Below are 22,120 nucleotides of genomic sequence, written 5' to 3'. Positions count from 1 at the left end.
AATATACAGATTGAATAACATCGGGGACAGGCTACAACCCTGTCTCACTCCCTTCCCAACCACTGCTTCCCTTTCATGCCCCTCGACTCTTATCACTGCCACCTGGTTTCTGTACAAATTGTAAATAGCCTTTCGCTCCCTGTATTTTACCCCTGCCACCTTTAGAATTTGAAAGAGAGTATTCCAGTCAACATTGTCAAAAACTTTCTCTATGTCTACAAATGCTAGAAATGTAGGTTTGCCTTTCCTTAATCTATTTTCTAAGATAAGTCGTAGGGTAGTATTGCCTCACGTGTTCCAACATTTCTGCGGAATCTCAACTGATCTTCACCGAGGTCGGCTTCTACCAGTTTTTCCCTTCGCCTGTAAAGAATTCGCGTTAGTATTTTGCAGCTGTGACTTATTGAACTGATAGTTCGGTAATTTTCAGATCTGTCAACACCTGCTTTCCTTGGGATTGGGGAACCGCGCGACTGCTACTGTCGCAGGTTCGAATCCTGCCTCGGGCATGGATGTGTGTGATGTCCTTAGGTTAGTTAGGTTTAAGTAGTTCTAAGTTCCAGGGGACTGATGGCCACAGAAGTTAAGTCCCATAGTGCTCAGAGCCAGAGAGAGAGCCTTGGGATTGGAAATATTATATTCTTCTTGAAGTCTGAGGGTATTTCGCCTGTCTCATACATCTTGCTCACCAGATGGTAGAGTTTTGTCAGGACTGGCTCTCCCAAGGCCGTCAGTAGTTCCAATGGAATGTTGTCTACTCCGGGGGCCTTGTTTCGACTCGGGTCTTTCAGTGCTCTGTGAAACTCTTCACGCAGTATCGTATCTCCCATTTCATCTGCATCTACATCCTCTTCCATTTCCATAATATTGGTGATGCTTAACGTAATTTTTGGTAACAAGCCAACGATGTATATATATTATTATTATTTTCAAAAATGGCTCTGAGCACTATGGGACTCAACTGCTGAGGTCATTAGTCCCCTAGAACTTAGAACTAATTAAACCTAACTAACCTAAGGACATCACAAACATCCATGCCCGAGGCAGGATTCGAACCTGCGACCGTAGCGGTCTTGCGGTTCCAGACTGCAGAGCCTTTAACCGCACGGCCACTTCGGCCGGCTTATTATTTTCGATTATTCCCATTTAAGAGAGCGTTTGAACTTGAATTCCTTTATGATGATTGTTTATGTTTTCTCTGAGCCTAAATTTTCTTCATGTGTTCACTGTGTTGTTTCTTTAGCTCCGCTGTCCATTTGCATCCTGGTCTCTTCTGTATTGTGGTGTCAGATTTATGTTTTTTGATGATGTTCCTGAATTCAGTTCTATTTTCTGCATCGTTTACTGTTATGTGTGCTTGTCTGAGGTCCTCTTCAACTTCTTTTATCCATTTTGTTTTTCCCCTGCCTGAGTTGATGACTTTAAGAATTCGCTTTGAAATTCTGTTTTCATTCATCCTGTGGATATGTCCGTAGAACTGCATTCTTCTTTTCCTTATTGTATCCGTAATCTTGTCTGTGTATTTATATAATTCTGATGTTGGTCTCTTCTTCCAGGTTCCTTGCTCTTGCATCGGGCCAAAAATTTTCCTGAGGATTTTCTTTTCTTGTTTCTCTATTTCTTTGATTTTAGTTTGCCCACCTATTTGTGTTGTTTCAGATGCATACAGTGCCTCCGGAAGTACGACAGTGTTGTAGTGCCTCAATTTTCCGTTAATGGATATGGACTTTTTGTTATAATAGTTCCACGTGAGTTTATATGCTTTCTGTAGTTTTTTTATTCTTTCCTCATTGGCCTTTAGGTTGATCCCTGATGGCTGGATGATTTCTCCCAGGTACTTAAAATGTGGTACTTATACGATTTTCCCATGGGTTGTCACAATAGGCAATATGTCTTGTGGCACTCTTTCTATGTACTGGGTTTTCTCATATGAGATTTTCATTCCAGTTCTTTGTACAATTTCGTGTAACTTCTCTATGGCGTTAGTGGCTTCTTTTCTATTATTTGTGAGGATTGCAAGGTCATCTGCAAAAGCTAAACACGTCACATTGAATCTATTATCTTTTCTAATGCCAATTTGGATTCCTTTGACTTCTTTTTCCCATGTCCTGACGATTTTTTCAAGAATGATATTAAAGAGTAATGGTGAAAGTCCGTCACCCTGTCGCACTCAAGTTTGGATTACAAATGGTTTCGAGATATCCCCCATAAATTTAACCTTGGAGACAGTGTCAGATGTATATATATATATATATATATATATATATATATATATATATATATATATATATATATATACACAACAAAAAAAAACAATGTTTCGCTCTCGCAGGCGAAAGCGATAATTCAGGTTATTTATAACTGAGAGTTGTCACGATGTTTCATGGTTTAGAATAGAATTGCTGTTAAATATAGGCGTCCATATAACAACGCACCGTTGAACAAAAAGAATACTGTTATTACAAATCGTTGTTGGATGCGACGCGGAAGTGAGTATTTAGAGAAGTATTACAGTTTATGTTTCAAGTTATGAAGTGATACTATAGCGAGTTTCACCAGAGACGAGGGCATCGTCAGGAATGTCCCAGGGAATTGTGATACGACCGCTGTAGCTCTTTATATGCATGAACGATTTGATGGACAGGTTGGGCGGGAATCTACTGTTGTTTCCAGTGTGGTGTACGGTAAGGTGACGAAGTTGAATGACCCTAAGAAGATACAAGACGACTTAAACAAAATTTCCAGTTCGTGTGATGAATGGCAGCTTGTGGAAAAATGTCAGTTAATGCGGATGAGTAGAAAGATCAAACCTGTAATGTTCGAATACAGTATCATTCGTGTCCTGCTTGGCACAGTCAAGTCGTTTAAATATCTGTGCGTAACGTTGCGAAGTGATATGAGGCGGAACGAGCATGTGAGAACTGTAGTAGGGAAGACGAATGGTCGATTTCGGTCATTTGAGAGAATTTTAGGAAAGAGTGGTTCACCTGAAAAGGAGACCGCATATAGAATGCTGGTGCGACCTATTCTTGAGTACTGTCCGAGTGTTTGGGATCGTATCAAGTCGGATTGAAGGAAGACATCGATGCAATTCAGAGGCGGGCTGCTTCATTTGTTACCGGTAGGTTCGAACAACGCGGAGATGCTTCGGGATCTTAAATGGGAATCTCTGGAGGGAGCCGACTTTCTTTCCGAGAAACACTGTCGAGAAAATTTAGAGAACCGGAATTTGAAGCTGAATGCCGAGCGATTCCACGGCCGCCAACATTCATTGCACGCAAGGACCACGAAGATAAGATACGAGAAATTAGGGCTCACAAGGAGATATACAGACAGTCGTTTTTCCCTCGCTCTATTTGCGAGTGGAATAGGAAAGGAAATGACAAGTAGAGGTACAGGGTCACCTCCGCCACGCACCGTATGGTTGCTTGTCGAGTATCTTCACCATGTGATCAAAAGTACCCGGAAACCACCAAAAGCATACGTTTATTTAAACCTAACTAACCTAAGGACATCACACACATCCGTGCCCGAGGCAGGATTCGAACCTGCGACCGTAGCGGTCGTGCGGTTCCAGACTGTAGCGCCTTTAACCGCTCGGCCACTCCGGCCGGCCATTGCCACGTATTCCATATCAGCGACTTCAGTAGTCAATACACATCGTGAGAGAGCAGAATGAGGTGCTCCGCGGAACTCGTGGATTTCGAACGTGGTCAGATGACTGGCTGTCACTTGTGTAACACGCCTGTTCGCGAGATTTCCACATTCCTAAATACCCCTAGGTCTACTATTTCCGATGTGATAGTGAAGTGGAAACGTGAAGCGACACGTACATCTGTTGACTGACAGAGATCACCGACAGTTGAAGAGGGTCGTAATGTGTAATAGGCAGACATCTATCCAGACCATCACACTGGAATTCCAAACTGCATCATGATCCACTGCTAGTACTATGACAGTTAGGCAGGAGATGAGAAAACATGGATTTCATGGTCGAGCGGCTGCTCATAAGCCACAACTCACGCTGGTAAATGTCAAACGACGCCTCGCTTGGTGTAACGAGCGTAAACATTGGACGATTGAACAGTGCAAAAACGTTGTGTGGAGTGGCGAATCACGGTACACAATGTGGCGATCCGATGACAGGGTGTAGCTATGGTGAATGCCCGGTGAATGTCATCTAGCAGCGAGTGTGGTGCCAATAGTAAAATTACGAGGCGGTGGTGTTATGGTGTGGTCGTGTTTTTCACGGAGATGGCTTGCACCTCTGGTTGTTTTGCGTGCCACTGTCACAGTACAGGCCTACATTCATGTTTTAAGCACCTTCTTGCTTCCCGCTGCTGAAGAGAAATTCGGGGATGGCGATTTTCAAATGGCTCTGAGCACTATGGGACTTAACATCTGTGGTCATCAGTTACCTAGAACTTAGAACTACTTAAACCTAACCAACCTAAGTACATCACACACATCCATGCCCGAGGCAGGATTCGAACCTGCGACCGTAGTGGTCACGCGATTCCATACTGAAGCGCCTACAACCGCACGGCCACACCGGCCAGCTGGCGATTTTCACCTTTCAACACGATCGAATACCTGTTCATAACGCTTGGCCTGTGGCGGAGTGGTTACACGACATCCCTGTAATGGACTGGCTGCACAGAGTCCTGACCTGAATCCTATAGAACACCTTCGGGATGTTCTGAAACGCCGACTTCGTGCCAGGCCTCACCGACCGACATCAATACCTTTCCTCAGTGCAGCAATCCGTGAAGAATGGGCTGCCATTCCCCAAGAAACCTTCGAGCACCTGATTGAAAGTGTGCCTGCGAGAGTGGAAGCAGTTATCAAGGCTAAGTGTGGGCCAACACCATACTGAATTCTAGCATTATCGATGGAGGGCGTCACGAACTTGTAAGTCATTTTCAGCCAGGTGTCCGGATACTTTTGATCACATACTGTATGTAGATATAGATATCATGTTTGATTAGCGACGATGTCTCAGTACTTTGGGTACCTGTCACAAAAGCTTACGAAGCTATCAGAGCGTGAAGGGTGGATAGTTGAGCCGATATACGTTACTTGTGTAAAACAGCGAGACTGAACGTACATCTGCAGGTTGTAACGTTGTAACAGACATGTGACATTAATTTTTTCGAATATTATTCTCAAATATTTTTTAATCTTGATGTCTTAGCATAAATCAACTTGATGTCAAAAGACGTAGTTAATACATTTATTTATGAACATCACCATGCTGCGACTGATTTGCTGTGCATAAAAACTCTTTATAAAACCAAAACCTTTTTGAATTCAGTATTCGTACAAACAGACTATTTGACCCATAAACAATTTTATCAGAAAATAAATGTTTTCCTAAGAGATGGTTTACCAAATCCTAAAACATTTCAAGTGATTTAAAACAAATCTGGATTTAAGGATTGTTCTGCATCTCAGCCATGGGCTCAACATAAACCCATTTAAACAGATTTCAATCTTACCATTTACGTGGCCCACTTAGTGCATGTCTTAATCCAAAACAAACCAAATTAATCTTATATGAAATCGGCAAGAGAACTCGCGTTAACATCACACAGTCATAGCACAACCATCACAAGCAGCAACATCGATGCCCAGAACTGATGTGACACGTTAGTAAACTATCAATCAAATTAAGTTAAATTAAATTAATCATTTACTAAATGAAACGTTCAGTAGTTCAGGTGAAACTATCCTGGAGGCTTCCGTTCTCTGCCAAATAACCCACTCGCCCACAGCTACTCAATACCAGCCAATAACGAGCTCATGTTACAGTTACTTCAAGGGAAGCATACAACAGGTAAACTGAAATGACAAACGCTGACAGTTCACTTCGAAGACGCAGCACAGTGTAAGCAGGATCTCTAAATCACTGCAGCGGCCCACTGTACATTCCAAAGGGGACTATGAAGAAAGTTCCCGTTACAGGTTACAGGTCAAATAGACACGGCTAACTTTATTCAAAACACATTGATGGAAAAAGCCGTAACTCCAAAAAACAATTAAGGTAGATTAGTGACATTTCGAGAGTACGTTCGTCTGGGTAACATATTTAACGGATTAACATTGCATGACCACAGGTTAATGTAACCTGGTGTAAGCGCTAGAATATTGAATGCTAGCATGGAGACATACCTGCATCCCGTTGTATAGGTACAGGATCTCAGTTTGCGGGATGGAATTCCGTGCCTGTTGCACTTAATCGGTCAATAAAGGAACGGTCAATGTTAGTTCTGGATGACGCTGGAGTTGTCGGCCGATAATACCCCTTGTGTGCCCGCTTGGAGACAGATCAGGTGATCGAACAGGCCAAGGCAACATGTCAGCACTCTGTGGAACATGTTGGGCTACGACAGCGGTATGTGGGCGGGCGTTATACTGTTGGAAAACACCCCCTGGAATGCCGTTCACGAACGGCAGCACGTCAGGTCCTGTCGCCAGATTGACGTACGAATTTTGAATGAGGGTGCGTGGGATGACCACGAGTGTGCTCCTGCTGTCACGCGGAATCGAACCCCAGACCATTATTCGAGGCGTAGCTCCAGTGTATCTAGCTGGCCCCCGTCTAACCCACACACGGCCATCACTGGCACCGAGGAAGAACCAGCTTCCATCACAGAAAAACGACAGACCTACACACTCCCCTCAAATGAGCTCTCGCTTGCCACCGCTGAAGTCGCAAATGACGGGTGTTTGGGGTCACTGAAATGTACGCTACAGGCCGTCTGTCTCGGAGCTGTCCTTCAAGTAGCCGATTTGTAACAGTTCTTTGTGTCACTATGGTGCGAACTGCTGCTCAAATTGCTGCTACAGATGCGGTACAATACACGAGAGCCACACGTCCTCTCGGTAATGGCACGTGGCAGTCCGTTGCCCTGTCTTCTTCCGGTTGTATATTTTCGTGTCCACTTCGGTCAGCAGTCATGTACAGTGGCTATACTCCCGCCTAGTCTTTCTGCAGTATTGCAGAAGGAACTTCCAACTTCTCGTAGCGCAATTACACGTCCTCGTTCAAACTCAGTGAGGTGTTGATAATGGCGTCTCTGTCGCCGTAAAGTCTTACTTGCGTTAACATCAACTCACAACATCCAATGTCAACTGTCACTAAGTCGCACAACCGTTAAACCCCTGTATTTAAAGCAAACCTGGCTTGCACCCTCACAGTGGTGTTAGTAGCGACTGGCACGTCACCTGAATGGATATCATCTTTCAGATGTAGAAATGCAACTGCCAACTTCCGTTCACGTTGCACAACTGCTTCTTGGTATTGCGATTTTTGTTCCGTCAGTGTATAACTTCAGTCGACGTCTCCCATTCGAAGTCTAGTTATATCAAAGTGCACACCAAACGGAATTCAGAAAGTAACCAAAGTGCAGTACCTTATATTTCACTACTTCTGAACACACAATGTTCACATATCGCTTAGATAACCGCCTCAAATTGTGCTGTCCATCCCTGTGCTCTTCCGCACAAAATTTCATCAAATACTCGCGGCTCAAAGTCCCACTGACTAGGAGCATCTACTCTTGGCTTCAAAAAACAACTCCTCCTCTTTAACGTCGCTCTCCGGGCGCTCCAGAGCCGACACCTTGTTCACGTCCGTAGCTGAGTGGTCGGTGCGTCTGTCTGCCACGCTGCGGGCCCGGGTTCGATTGCTGGCCGGATCGGAGATTTTATCTGCTCGGGGACTGAGTGTTGTGTTGTCCTCATCAGCATTTCATCGTGATCGATACTGATGTCGCCGAAGTGCCGTCAAACAGAACACTCGTACTAGGCGGCCTAACAGCCCCACACGGGGTCTCCAGGACAAAAATGCCATACGATCAATTCATTCCAGTGCCGAGCGATCGGCAGCGCTTCAGGTACAAACACATGCTGGGAACCGGCAGTCTTGTACATATGTTGTTCTTATTTGAAATACGTAAAGTTTGCAATGAAAACTGTAAACAGTTTGTAATTGTATTTAAATAATTATTAACTAGGCCACTTTAGTCAGGAAAATGTTAGAGAGAGTTAGGTGTTTCTACGTATTTAGCAAATAGTGAACTGACAAATAGCCTGTTGGATTCTATCTTTGGTTCTTCGGCAGACGTTTGTCTGATGGTTTTTCGGATGTTTCGACAGCACGAGTGGCTGGCCCCCTCAAAGCGTCAGCCTCCACTGCAGGTGGTGGACTGGAGTCGAACTTGCGGCCACAGACTATATGAACCTGGCGTGGGAACGCCCGAAGTCTCTTTCGTGGTCATTATCGTTGCGGTTCTAGTGAGCTGTAATGACGACAGTGCCTCTGGGCGCTGCAAGTGTTACGTCACATAGTAAACGGAATGGGTACTTCCATGGTTCCGGTAATATACTCCGTTTGTCATAAGAATAGACCTCATGTAAGCATTGCACTATGTATTCTTCCGCGTTTGCTGGAACCTCATTGGATTGCGTTCCACGTGGAGCAGAAGCCGAACTGTCTCGAGTACATTCAAGTGCGATTGTGAGGATACGCATTATTCTGTGCGTTACGCGTGCATCGACTCAGCGATAATACGAGACAACAGTTCTACCAGTGCATTTAACTTGGAAAGCACTGGCCAGCCACATGGTCAGTCTAATCTGCTGTGATGTTAACAATTGTAGTAAAGGCGTGAAAAGCGACTAGCAGAGAATAATATAGCCTTGAATGTCAGTTTTTGAATAGAAGGAAATAATGGTAAGACACAGGCGATAGGCTTCTCAGGTAATGTGAAGGATAACATGCTCTCGATGTTAGCTAACATAGTACTGTAATTAAAAACGAGAGTGACAAAAATTCCTGACTTTAACATGGGTAATTTTTCTGCAGATGCTATGTGCGGCGTAAAGGCGCATTGCTGGGTTTTCACCATGTAGTTAAATACTGAAGGTATTACAGTCAGTCGTCTAGTAATCTCTGAACTTCTTTCATATCAGATACCGGGGAAACCGGTACATTTAAGTACTGCTACGCTGATACCGAGGCGATCAACAACAGAATCCCAAGCCACCAAAAAGCCCACATTTCCTTCTCCTCCTCTTTTATGACGTGCTGTTCTGCATTTCGCCATCGGTCGCCAGTGACGTGTCGTAATGCTTCGTGCATTAGTTCCAGGACGTTTGGCAGCTTAAATGTCTTGTCATTTCTTAAATCCCTTAACTTGTTCCCATATTAGTTCTATTTGGTTCAGATAGCAGTGGTACGGTGACTTCTGTAAAAATGCAGCGTTTGTACAGTGTGCTCGGCTCCGTTAAAATTATTGTTTTCTATATTTCTACGACGCTTATCATTCTGGCTCGTGTGAGACCACATCTGTCCTATAAAACAGGTGAAATATTCAAACAAAGAGTATTTGATTTTTCTCCAAAAAATTTAATTCTGTAATGTTTTCTTGACTTCAAAATCTGTAACAGTCTTTTATAATATGTCGATAATTAAGAATGTTTACTTGCAACGAAAACCAGAATTCTGCGTGTGGTATATAATTAGAAACGAGAAGACATGCATTTTTCTTGAAAAAATGGTTAAAAATCAGTTAATTACCCCATATTGATAAATTTCATATTTTAATGATTTGGGTATTTAAACGGGACAAAAACATTGTTGATCACAACGGGTACCAAGCCACCGCCCTCGAAGCCGACAGATTATGACACGCCAATGTTACCGACTACTCCAAGATTACAATTACCCCCTTGACATGTATATTTATTACATTGTCTCTCTCAGTAAACGCAAAGCTAATTTGTCTCTGTAATGTTGTGAAAAACATTAGAACAATTTATTTCTAGCCATTAACGGTGTTCCCCGCGAGTGTTCCACGACGAAGCAGGAAGCAGTGTCATCAATTTTCGCGGTACATACGAACAGTGAGACACAGCACAATTAGCGCTTACTGAGACTGTGACTGTACACGATTTTTTAAATAAAAATTACGTAGCTAAAGTATAATTAATAAAAACGTTGATGGCTGTTAATACACATGAATGTCTTAGTTTCATTTACAGTAACATGGTAATAAGATATGTAATACGTAAGTTGGACCTACCTCCAAGAGCGGAATAACACCAGTTTTCCGGAGCCACGGCTGCTGACCTATCGTCGCGTTTGTATCTGTTTACATCAGGTTCATTCTTATGATGAACGGAGAATATTCACGGAAGGGCGTGCAGCGTAGTTCGCGTAAGACGAGAAGTTGGTTCGTGTGAGGCGAAAACGCAGACTGCGAGGCACCGTGTTAGCGTCCTTTGCGGGCAGGTTAATTACACTCCAAATAACACAAAGCATCTAATCAGATGGCTCTCGTAGAAACTGCAGCAACTGGAACAGAATCGGCGACGCAAACACCGTAGTGTCAACAGCATCGAGAACTTGTAACGTTGTTCACATTCCGATTACATTGGAGCATTTACATTGCATTGTTGTTGTTGTTGTTGTTGTTGTTGTTGTTGCGGTCTTCAGTCCAAAGACTGGTTTGATGCAGCTCACCATGCAACTCTATCCTGCGCGAGCGTCTTTATCTCCGAATAAATACTGCAACGTACATGTTTATGAATGTGCTTACTGTATTCATATCTTGGTCTCCCTCTACGATTTTTAGTGCAACACTTCCCGCCAAAACTAAATTGGTGGTCCCTTGATGCCTCAGAATATGTCCTGTCAACCAATCCCTTCTTCTAGTCAGATTGTGCCACAAATGTTTCTCGCCAACTCTATTCACTACCTCCTCATTAGCTATGTGGTCGACCCATATAATCTTCAACATTCTTCTGTAGCACCACATTTCGAAAGCTTCTATTCTCTTTGTGTCTAAACTGTTTATCGTCCAGGTTTCACTTCCATCATTACAATGCGTATCCAGTGAAATTTTCAGTGACTTGTCTTTTTATTTAAACATTAATGTTAAAAATTCTAGCTCCCTGAATTTCTCGTTGATCTGTCATTCTTAACTGAATTAGGATTCTGTACCTTCTCTAATTTAGTTTTATCAGAAAGAAGTTAATTTTAAAAAAAATCCGACGTCAGTTTTGCCGTGTTGAAAGTGATGCCGCTTAAATTAGTCAGTCACTCTGTCACACAGATAATGTTTTGAATGAAAGTAAATTAAAAGTGGAATAAAATAACATTGTCAAAGCAAAGATTAATAGTAATACCATGGTTTTCTTAAATTTTCCCTTCAAAAATTGTTAGTATAAGTGTTTTCTGTTTGGCTTAGTGATTCGTTTTCTTGCATTGCAGCTCTGTTGCACCTTCACTGGTTTATTTAATGCCAATGTTTTCAAATCATTTAAAAAGTAATATTATGTAAGTTTTATTTGGGAAATTAATGAAATTAGCCTATATAGTTATACGTTACTGCGAGATAACGTAAGCTGACTGTAATAGAGAGATATCGGCGTTTACTGATTTCAGTAACGAATTCTTGTTCATCGTTCCAAATTATTACACCTGTCTTTCTTTAGAAACTTCAATTAACAGCTAAATTTCTCTTTACTATTTCGAGAATATTTTCTGTTGGTGTCTCATGTTAGCCATTATGTCATCACGCCTTTCTTCAGAATAATTACGTAATAATCACTGTTGTGATAATCGGTTAACGAACAGAGATTCTCCAACTGGAATGGCGACTGTATTTACAAATAATGTTTTTTGTGCGATACTAAAATTCATCGTAGTACCACTTCGTTTGATTTTAGCGTACTGGAATTGCATTGATTTATGACGTTCATTCAAATTTACGAAAGAAGAGAGTGGAATGAGTTATCTGTAAAATAACTTACTCGACGCTACTAAAGTACCGGCTAGGTTAAGATTACAGAAAATTATAATGAGATTAACCAACACATGAAATCATCTTCCTGCTAACTAATCACCAGAGGGCGAGTAAGTAATCTTAAATCAATTTAGTCGCTCCTGTGCTAACGATGGAGTTCGGTTGTCTACTGTTCCACTGCGTCTCAAGAAGTCATTTAAATGTCATTAGCTCAACCTAATGAACAATTAGTGAATAATACACAAAACATAGAATAAGTGACACTTAATAAACACAGAAATATAAGAACAGTTTCTCAGGACAAGGAGGTATCCTGACCACAGTGTTAAGATTAAGTGTAAATGCGTTAAATGATTCACCAAAGCAAAGCTCAACAGAAAATCTATACTAGCCCTCACTGATCATAGACTCTCTACGTACCAAACTGTGTCACTGATACGACTAAGCCCAGAACCGCTACACGCCACGTATTCGCCTCAGCAGACGCAGTTCACAGACCGCACAAATCTCACCAGTCTTACATTGTCGAAAGACATCATCAACAACCACAAGTAACGCACCGCTCGCTCATTTACGAGTTCTGTCACGTGACCAACTACATCCACCAAGTGATTACACGAGGGTTGGAACTTAAATAGTGGCAATTACTTATTCACAACCGATACAAAGGAGTTACATCAACAGAAGAGGCTCTGCTAACGATATACTACGCCTTCCACATCGCTGGCAACGGGTTCTACGCAATGCTGGTGACTACTTTTAAGGACAGTAACAGTTGCAAACATTAACTCTTTTATATCGGTTGTGAATAAATAGTTGTCACTACTTAAGTTCCAACCCGCGTATGCAAGCTTCACCACCATTCTCTTAGACAATAGTTTCTTTTTCCAACTGTTAAATACTTCAGATATATTCATTATGCATGTTTGAATTATTACAGTCGAATAGTATTTCAATACAGTTAAATATTGACAAATAAATCAACCATAAGTTACATTTTCATGTATCACATAACTGGAACAGCAGAAGCTAGACAAGCGGCAACTTACCTTGTTGCTTCCCGCTAAGTTACTCAACTATCGGTCTTGTAAACATTTATAGACAAATTTTCTTATCAAATAAACGTTAACAGTTATAAGCAGGAGTATAACTAATTTATACTGAATTAAACTTTTAGTGTAACTGTAGAGAACTCTTAATTTGACAATTAGTAAACAACTGATTTTGTAACTTATTTGTGAGGAATAGTAGATTTGTTTATCGGTATGTTCAATATGCTCACATTATAGCTCACTACAGTACCTATCCTGTGATTTATACATATGAGAATATTATATCTGCAACATTTGTTAAAGACACACTCAGGCGTGGAGTATGTGACTATTTAGGTCAGCTGTAGTTGTGAATAAGAGATTACGAAAATGAAAAAGTACGGCATTCTCTTGATGTCTGACTGATAAACTCTGCTATTCTCACCATAATTACAGATACTAAGTCCATCACGTGAGTAGTTTACCTAGGAAACACTTGTCTCGAGAAATCAGTTGACAGGATTCTGCACCTTTTTATACATTAATTCTACACCTTTCGTAAATCCCATGTAGGAGTAAAACCTTCATAGATGTACAACAAGTTGAGGTATATATTAACAAAAGGCACATAGCTCATAGAAACTGCTACTGTATTCAGTATTAACAATACTCTCTCGCCGTATTTCTTAGTAGGTACTATTCGTACTCTTGCCAGCAAAGAATAACCACTAAATTTGAAAAAAAGAACACTCCTGCTTCCTCATTTGTATTAAGTAGCTGCTCATTGTCTCGTATTGGTAATTTAATGTTTATTTCGTTACATTGTCATTTCTCAAAGAAAATTGTTCCATACATTACCACAAACAGAGGACAGTTTACAGTGCCATATGATTTGCCGTGTAGCTGAAAGGAATTTTCTGTCCTTTAGCCAAGAAAAATGATAATATGCGCAAGAGTGTTGAAGTGTGTTATTTTATTTTATTAGGATTCCTCATTTCTTGCGTGATGTTAGATGTCTTTGCGCTAGAGAAAATAACTTACTCTCAACCCCACACAAAAGGCAGAATCTGGAGGATTCTTTTTATTACTTCGTGCATAGTGAGTGTGTAAATCACTGTTAAACTTAAACTAATTTTTATTGTCATTACATTATACAACTGAGACGCAAATTAATAGAGATCTGAGAGTATGATTTCCAAGATTCTTAGAGGAATTTCCGCAAGACGCGTAATTATCTATTTTGCACAATATTTTTACATCTCACGTCTCCTGAACAACTCTCTCTTCATTGTAGTATTATTTTCAGCGAACTTCATTAGGGCAACAAGGAGAGAAAGCATACAGAATAAGGCAATAGCCTTCTCTTTAGGTCAACATTACGAGAAATACTTCTAAGATCGAGCTGGACATCATGAAATTTTATGCATAATATTTCATTTAGTGTTTGATTATTGATTACTTTTGGAGATAGCACGTAAATTTTTTTCAGCTGAAGTTACATAATAACTGACTTTAAGACGTATAATTTTAGTTGTGAAACATTGGCGTTCCCGTCCTAGTGTACTACAGGTCTGTTGTAGTCATACAATTTTTTGCTTGACTTTCAGGAACTTAATGCGATTGTGACGCAGTGGAGCAAGCAAAGGACCACTTAATTAGCCACGAATGTCCAGTAACAAGATTCCAAGGAGAATTTACGAATTCCTCTCGATAGAATACTGCACGACTAAGCTGCTTGGTCATTAATGGGATCTCAACTCTGCACTTGAGTTTCATAACATTTTCGCAGAATCCTTTTATCTCTTAATTATCTGTGTCATTCACATTAGAGTTTCTGTATAATCTCCGTATCCTACTGAAATAAATAATAAAACCATCTAGTCGTCTTCAACTAACTTAAATACAATGACTCATCAAATAACTGTATCACTTCATTTTTAAGTTGTACTGTTTCGCTGTTTACTCAACAGCAAAAACCACAAGCCTTGCACTAAATAACCAGTTTCGATTAACACGACAGCAGTATTCAGATCTGTGCCGAAGTTAAAATAATTAACTAAACATTTTATATAATCAAGATACAAGCTGACAAAAAAAGTATTAGCTTAAAATTAAGTATCATAAAAGCTAATTTATCATACATTACTGGTATTAAAAATTCACTTATATTATGCCAAAAACTGTTTTTGATCATGCACGTGAGTTGCAGTGCTTGTATGGGAAAGTACAGTAGAATTCTGAAAAATTAGCCACAGACACGTGGATTACTAATTCAAAGGCAGTGTAGCTGAAACGTTAAGCTCTGTGATTAAGAATTAAAGTTCACAGGCTGGTGAGTATCTAGGACGAATAAACGTTAGAAATAATTGATTTTCTGACGAGATAAATTCTGCTCTGCCATACTATAGAAATACGCCTGTTTGAATCAGCATGGTCCAAAACGCTCCAAGGTATACTGACACGACAGTTATTTTTAAACAAGTCGCTATAAAAACAACTCCTTGCCTTTTAGTTCTTAATGATACTATTGACGTGAACCCCTGCTTTCTTCACTGAATTGAATCCAAAACATTTATCAAAAAATTTTATTCACTATTCCCATTTTGTGCTTAGGAAGAAACCTCTAGACATTTCTGTATGTATCATATTACTGGTTTCATTTAAACGTACATTTGTAGGAGTTTAAGTACCGCAGCCTCTGCAAAAGATATCAGAAAACTGGAAATATCACCTCGAAACTAGAGACCTGCTTACGACGATCATGATTTACTTAGCAAACAACGGCAGACTTTGCAATTCATCCCCACTATCCGACGATGCTCTCACCATATCAGACAGCTCATAAAACAAGCTCCATTAGTGTGAAGACGTTGATTTACAATGTATTTTACACGCTGGAGCTACTAAGTGAATCAGAGCTACAAATTAATTCCGCGAAACGCAAATGTATGTAAAGTTTACAGCAATAACAGGTTGTTACTCAACGAATATCACACTACACACTCCGCCAGAAAAATGTACACACATTTTAAGGAACGAAAAGTATTGCTTATGTTTTTATTTTACATTTAATAATTGATAACACATGTTGTACAATCTTCAGTTTAGCACGTGGTTACCCTAAATGTCCAAAATGTTCACCGTTCGCGGCTTAACACACAACAGAACGACGAGCGGTCGCAGCAACTACGTAAGTAAGCGTTACAATGGAGATCGCTGCACATGTCATTCTAATCTCCTGGCGAAGTTCCTCCAGCGTGCGTGGCCTACATCGATAGACATTATCTTTCACAGTTCCCAACAAGTAAAAATCCATAGGTGTTAGATCTGGCGAAGTTCCTCCAGCGTGCGTGGCCTACATCGATAGACATTATCTTTCACAGTTCCCAACAAGTAAAAAACCATAGGTGTTAGATCTGGCGAAGTTCCTCCAGCGTGCGTGGCCTACATCGATAGACATTATCTTTCACAGTTCCCAACAAGTAAAAATCCATAGGTGTTAGATCTGGCGAAGTGCCTCCAGCGTGCGTGGCCTATATCGATAGACATTATCTTTCACAGTTCCCAACAAGTAAAAATCCATAGGTGTTAGATCTGGCGACCGTGCGGGCCCTCTTCGTCCAATCCAATGCACTGGAAAATTGTCATCCTGGAAAGCTCCTACCGCTGGATGGTAGTGTGGTGGCACTCCGTCCTGTTGGCAGAAGACCTTTTCATCAGCTCCATAAAGCACACGTATTCCTGGCAAAATTGATGTGTGTATCATTTCCAGGTACACTTCTCCAGTGATACTAGCATCAAAGAAAAAGGGGCCTACTCAGTCCCTAGACGATGGTCCACAACACATATGAACCCCTGGTAGATTGACCGCTTTATCTATATAAGCATGAGGATTTTCCGGTGTACAGTACACACTGTTATACTGATTCAGGGTTCCAGTAAGTTTAAATCGTGCCTCGTCACTCCACACTACCTTCGTCACATATTGTTCATTAGTTACCATTTGCTGGTACCATTCGCAAAATTGCATTTGCTGATCAGGATCGTCCTCATTCATCGCGTGCAGTAATGATGGAATGTAAACTTTCCACTTTGGAGCTTTCGGAATTCTTCGCACGCTTGTACTGCTAACCCCCATTTCACGTACACATTGCGTAGCACACTTCTGTGGAGAATTAACAAACACTTCAAACACGAGAGCTGACGAAGCAAGACTTGTAGCTGTACACTGTCTTCCTGATCTTCCTTTGTGAATGTGACAAATTGTTCCATGCAATTCCAACTTGTCAATGATATGCTTAATTGTTAGGCAGGTTGGCGGTTCTCTTTCAAACTCCCGCCTCCACTGACGTTGCACTTCAACGGCATTATCAAATTTGAAGAACAACTTCACAACACATTTTCGTTGCTCGAATGCCAAGCGTGCTCCACCCATCTTGTTTTCTCAATACCGAGATGAAAGTACTGACATCTGTTGAGCCAAAGGCCATACAACAACACACTCATAACTCAACTCGAACGACTATATCGATATCTCTATAGAGGCTGACAAAGTGTGTATACATTTTTCTGGCGGACTCTGTATTTTAAGTTCACTTAACTACATCTTTTTACTTAACATTGTTGTACTTTCCCCCATTATTAAAATCTAATCGTCACTTCAGGAAAATGCATCTTCTTGTTTTGACAACTAACATTACAATATCAACTTTCTGAGTTAGCAGGCAAATGATTCGGTGTAAGTAACTTATATTATTTTTTCCGGAGAAAAATCTTCCTTTCTCTCTCTCTCTCTCGCTCTCTCTCTCTCTCTCTCTCTCTCTCTCTCTCTATATATATATATATATATATATATATATATATATATATATATATATATATATATATTACCTGAACACAGTCCAGTCCAGCAAATGCCTGAACACTCTAACAAAAATGAAATCTGCGTCAAAAAGTTGTGAACTGTAAACCTAAAAGTTTAAAGTGAAAATTACCGGCAGTTTTGAACTTTTTTCGCGAATGATTTAAAAACAATTGCCCCAACTGAACTTCTTTTGTCACTGTGACTGTAATACTGAAATAACGCTCTACTTCCATTATTTGTTTTAATCCTTAATCATTTCATCAGAATCTGAAATGTGTATTTCCCACGATCAGGTTGTTTCTGTAATGCGACATTATTAAGTTCCGAAATCAGGTAATTGTTTGAAATAAGTGACTGCGACCCCACTATAGCCAAAATGGAAAATGTCACGAAGTTTCATGAAGTTTTTGGCTGTGACACATGATATGAAAAAAACTTACTGGATGGGTGTAAGCTCTTCACTTAGATTGTTAATGTACTCTGGAAACATAAATTTCCCCCTGCTTTTGGCTCTATGATCCCAGTATACACTTCCATATCCCTCTTCGTTGACTGAGGCCCCTTTTATACGCTGCTTTCTGATTTACTAGAAAAATGCAAAATACTACATCCATAAAAGTGAGATCTTACAACACTACCGGTTGAGAGACAGTACTCCGACACGTAGATTCAAAGCTGTCTGCTCTCTGGGAACATCTGTTCCTGACCGCATAAGGATTTATAATCGCAAATGGAGGATGGCACCTATTCTTACTTTATTTCAGGATACAATACCAGTCTGCTCTTGAACATACGCTAATAAGTCATTTTCTGTAAACTGTAGGTCGTTTTAATGGAAATTTTCCGCTAAGGTAAGGCGTCTTATTAGAAGCAGGTGTTATTTCATTTTCTAATTTACTAAATTTCCCAAAGGCTCCATAGTCAAAAATAGTACCTTATTCCAAACTTATGCACGTTAATGTGAAAGATTTATCTGTGATATTAGGCATCACAATATTAACAAAAAATAATAATTACATTTCCAAGATGAATTGTGCATGTTAATGTGAAAGATTTATCTGTCATATTAGGCAGCATAACATTAACTAAAAATAATAATTACCTTTTCTATTGATCCAGACCAACGTTCGTTTTTCGAGTTCCAGTATCGTCATTTCCAAGATTAATTGTGTTGAATGACAATAATGATCTACACTTTACTGATATTGTAAACAATAACTTTCTTCGAATGCGTTATTACTGTAATTTCTTTTATGTATGCATATTGAAATTCACTTGCATGACACAGTGCATTGGTGATAATTCCCCACCTATCACAACTTTTAGAGGAACTTTGGATATTGTTGAATAGTATGAAATAACTTGATTTCTCATTCGCTGACGTGTTCACAAGTGGGAGACGCACTGGTTACCTCAGGATGTTCCCGTTATGTTCTGCAGCGAGTCAAGTTTGACTCCAGACATTGCGTGAGCTACGGTTCAGAAATTGTTTACGTAGTTTCACAACATTTTTGTACGTAAAATTTCAAAAATATGCAATCGTTAAACAAAGCTTACACTAACATTTAAAACTGTGCAACGTAGAAAGTAGAAGAGTAGAAGCTCACTACGTATTGCACGATTTTTTCGTCATGTATTCAACGTGTTGTTTTCTTATGTTAAAGTGCAAGATGGCGTGTCGAGCAATATGGAATACTTGAAATTACTTGGCTGTGCAGGCGCTGAGAACCAGGGTTGTTGCAAATAGATCAATGTAAAACAAATCACTTCCATTACGTAAGTAAATTATTGTTTCAGAACCTTGTTTTGAAGTTAAACAATTTAACGTATTTGTTATTGGATCAAATTAGTTTTTTCTGTTACTGGTAGGTAATTCCTTTAAGAGTTCAAATTACTAGCAGTATTAGAATTGTATTTTGTATACGTTTAATGTGTTTCTTTCCTGGATTTACCTGATTATCTGCAATTTTATCACCCTATTCCACATTTTCCTACTGTTCCACATTAACCTTCAGGTGCAACTCTTTTTAAGGGGGGTGGGAAGCCATAATTTTAATAAATTCTGCTTTTGAAACACATGCCTATTTTGTATCACATGTCTTCCTGACTAGTTTGATGTACAAAACATACATATTCGAGAGATTATGAGGCAGGTTATTTGGTCTTAAGTGTACCAAGATGCAGCGCCACACCCTTTTGCATAGCATTCTTCTTTCATACGTAAGTGAAGAATATCATCACAGGAATTCTCTACTAACTGCTGTAATGAAAGCCATCACACCTATATTCAGGGACCTTGCAAACGAAAACTCATTGAAGAAATGTCTTCATTGTAGTACCCTAAACCCAAATGAAAGTTTTAATCAATGTGTATGGAAGAGATAGCCAAAAACCGTTTTTTGTGGGAAGAAATGCACTTACTATTGGTGTTTATGATTCAGTGTCATGTTTTAATGATGGTGTTCAAAGCAGGGAATGTTTTAGAGAAAATGGGAATTAAGCCCGGAGTGAACTGCATCAAAGTTTTGTATGCAATAGACAGAGAGCATCTAGTGAAACAGGTACATCATTTTTAGATGTGATAAAATCGAGAAGAGTGCATCATACGAATGTGAAAAGGAAGAAAATTCATTTGTAAAATGAAAAAGGACCTGCTTATGGTGCTGGACAGTTCTAAAAGAATTCCAAATACAACCAGAAACTTTAACGGGCATTTTCTGCAAACCAAAAATTTTTGTACTTATGTACATGTAACATCCAAAATAACTATCTCATTACTTTCAAACTTGGTATGTTTATTAAACACAAACTCTTTAATGCAAAACTCTAGAATTTTACAAATCTATTAAAAACTCTGGTAGAAATTGAGGTAATTAAGTATAAAATTCGAGTTTCTTCTGAACCTGAAGTTTAAAATGTAACAGCTCATCCATTTTTTCATAAATTAAATAATTTCTAGAGTTTCATACACCTGTAAGAATGGTTTTTGTATGCTGTGCAAAATTCGTTGAAAAATCTCTCATACTTATGAAGAAAAGTGTACCTATAGCAACAAATGCAGCCAATTGTAAGTGAAAAATGATGAAATTTCACGCGTAAAAAAATTATTTTGTTGTGTTTTTGAACTTCCACTGCCATGAATGTGAATCCTAAATACTTCCTGGTGATGCTGACAAAGCCTTATGAATTTATTTGTAAAAGTATAAACAGTGGAAATTAAAATGTCCTGTGGTGCCTCTCCTGTTCCAAGTCGGCGCATTTCACGCCCTATCCCCTTTAAAACCTTTTTCGATAGTAAGTTTTATTAAGATAAATACAAATCCTTATTGTCCAGTGGTTGAAGTTCATGATCAACAGCGTTTCAGATCTAACAAGACTTCAGTTTGGAGATACAACGACAGAAGTAAATAGTATTCGATAATGCCAGAACTTAATCTGCGTCGGCTTTCTGTGCTGTCTCATTGCCAACGGCCACGATGGTGCCAGTAACAAAACAAAAATAGTACAAAATGGCAAGTGTCTTTCTGAATGTTATAGCTTTTTGTCTTTATTGTACACTGACAATATTTCACCAACTTTTTAATTATTTATAATTTTGAAATGCGCGTTACTTAATTTTCAAGTTCGTATTTTGATCATTATTGACAACATGACCTCGAGGAGTCTCTGAGAACACCTTACGACTCTGGCAAGGGAAAGTGGATGTGATACACGATTACAAGATGTCAGCGAGGGAGTTCTGTTAGCATCTGTCATTCCATTTCTCCAGCATCCTACATACACGTAGTGCCGCAGTTAAGCCGAGCAATTCAGTGTAAGTTTGTGCAACCAACGCAGCGAGAAACTGACCAGCTGAGCACGAAAACCCACAGAAATGTGTCTCTTGAGAACCCCATTTCTTTCATCACTTCTAAATTATCTGAACGAGCTTCAAGTCCCCTAGTCGAAACTTTGGGGGAGGGGACAAACAGGATTGAAAGAACTCATTGAGCCAACAGCCATACTTCTGACGTCAAAAACTTGCAGTAGTAAGAAGGGAGGCTATTATCGGGCTCAGTGACGCTAACTGGAGAGGAAGTGGCCATTTCATGATCCAAGGAAGAAGCACTGTACTTCTCAGGAGTAGCGATAGAAGCAGAAAGGATGTTGCAATAGACGTTCCTAGCAATCTGAACGACTGTGCTGTTGGTTATGAACCCGTTAATGAAAGGAGCATCTCCATCAAGCTGATGCTTCACCCTGTAAACTCAACATCGTTCAGGACAATGCTCCTACTGCTGCATCATTGGATGAGGGGAAAGAGGAGTTCTATGAACAACTGGAACATGTTCTTAACAAAACCCAAACGAGGAACAGGCAATAATTTGAGGATATTTCAGTGCTACAATTGGAGATCGACCTGTATTTGGTAT

The sequence above is a fragment of the Schistocerca americana genome, chromosome 8, assembly GCF_021461395.2.
Source record: "Schistocerca americana isolate TAMUIC-IGC-003095 chromosome 8, iqSchAmer2.1, whole genome shotgun sequence".
In the NCBI taxonomy this organism is placed as follows: domain Eukaryota; kingdom Metazoa; phylum Arthropoda; class Insecta; order Orthoptera; family Acrididae; genus Schistocerca; species Schistocerca americana.
This window is presented reverse-complemented; position numbering follows the sequence as displayed.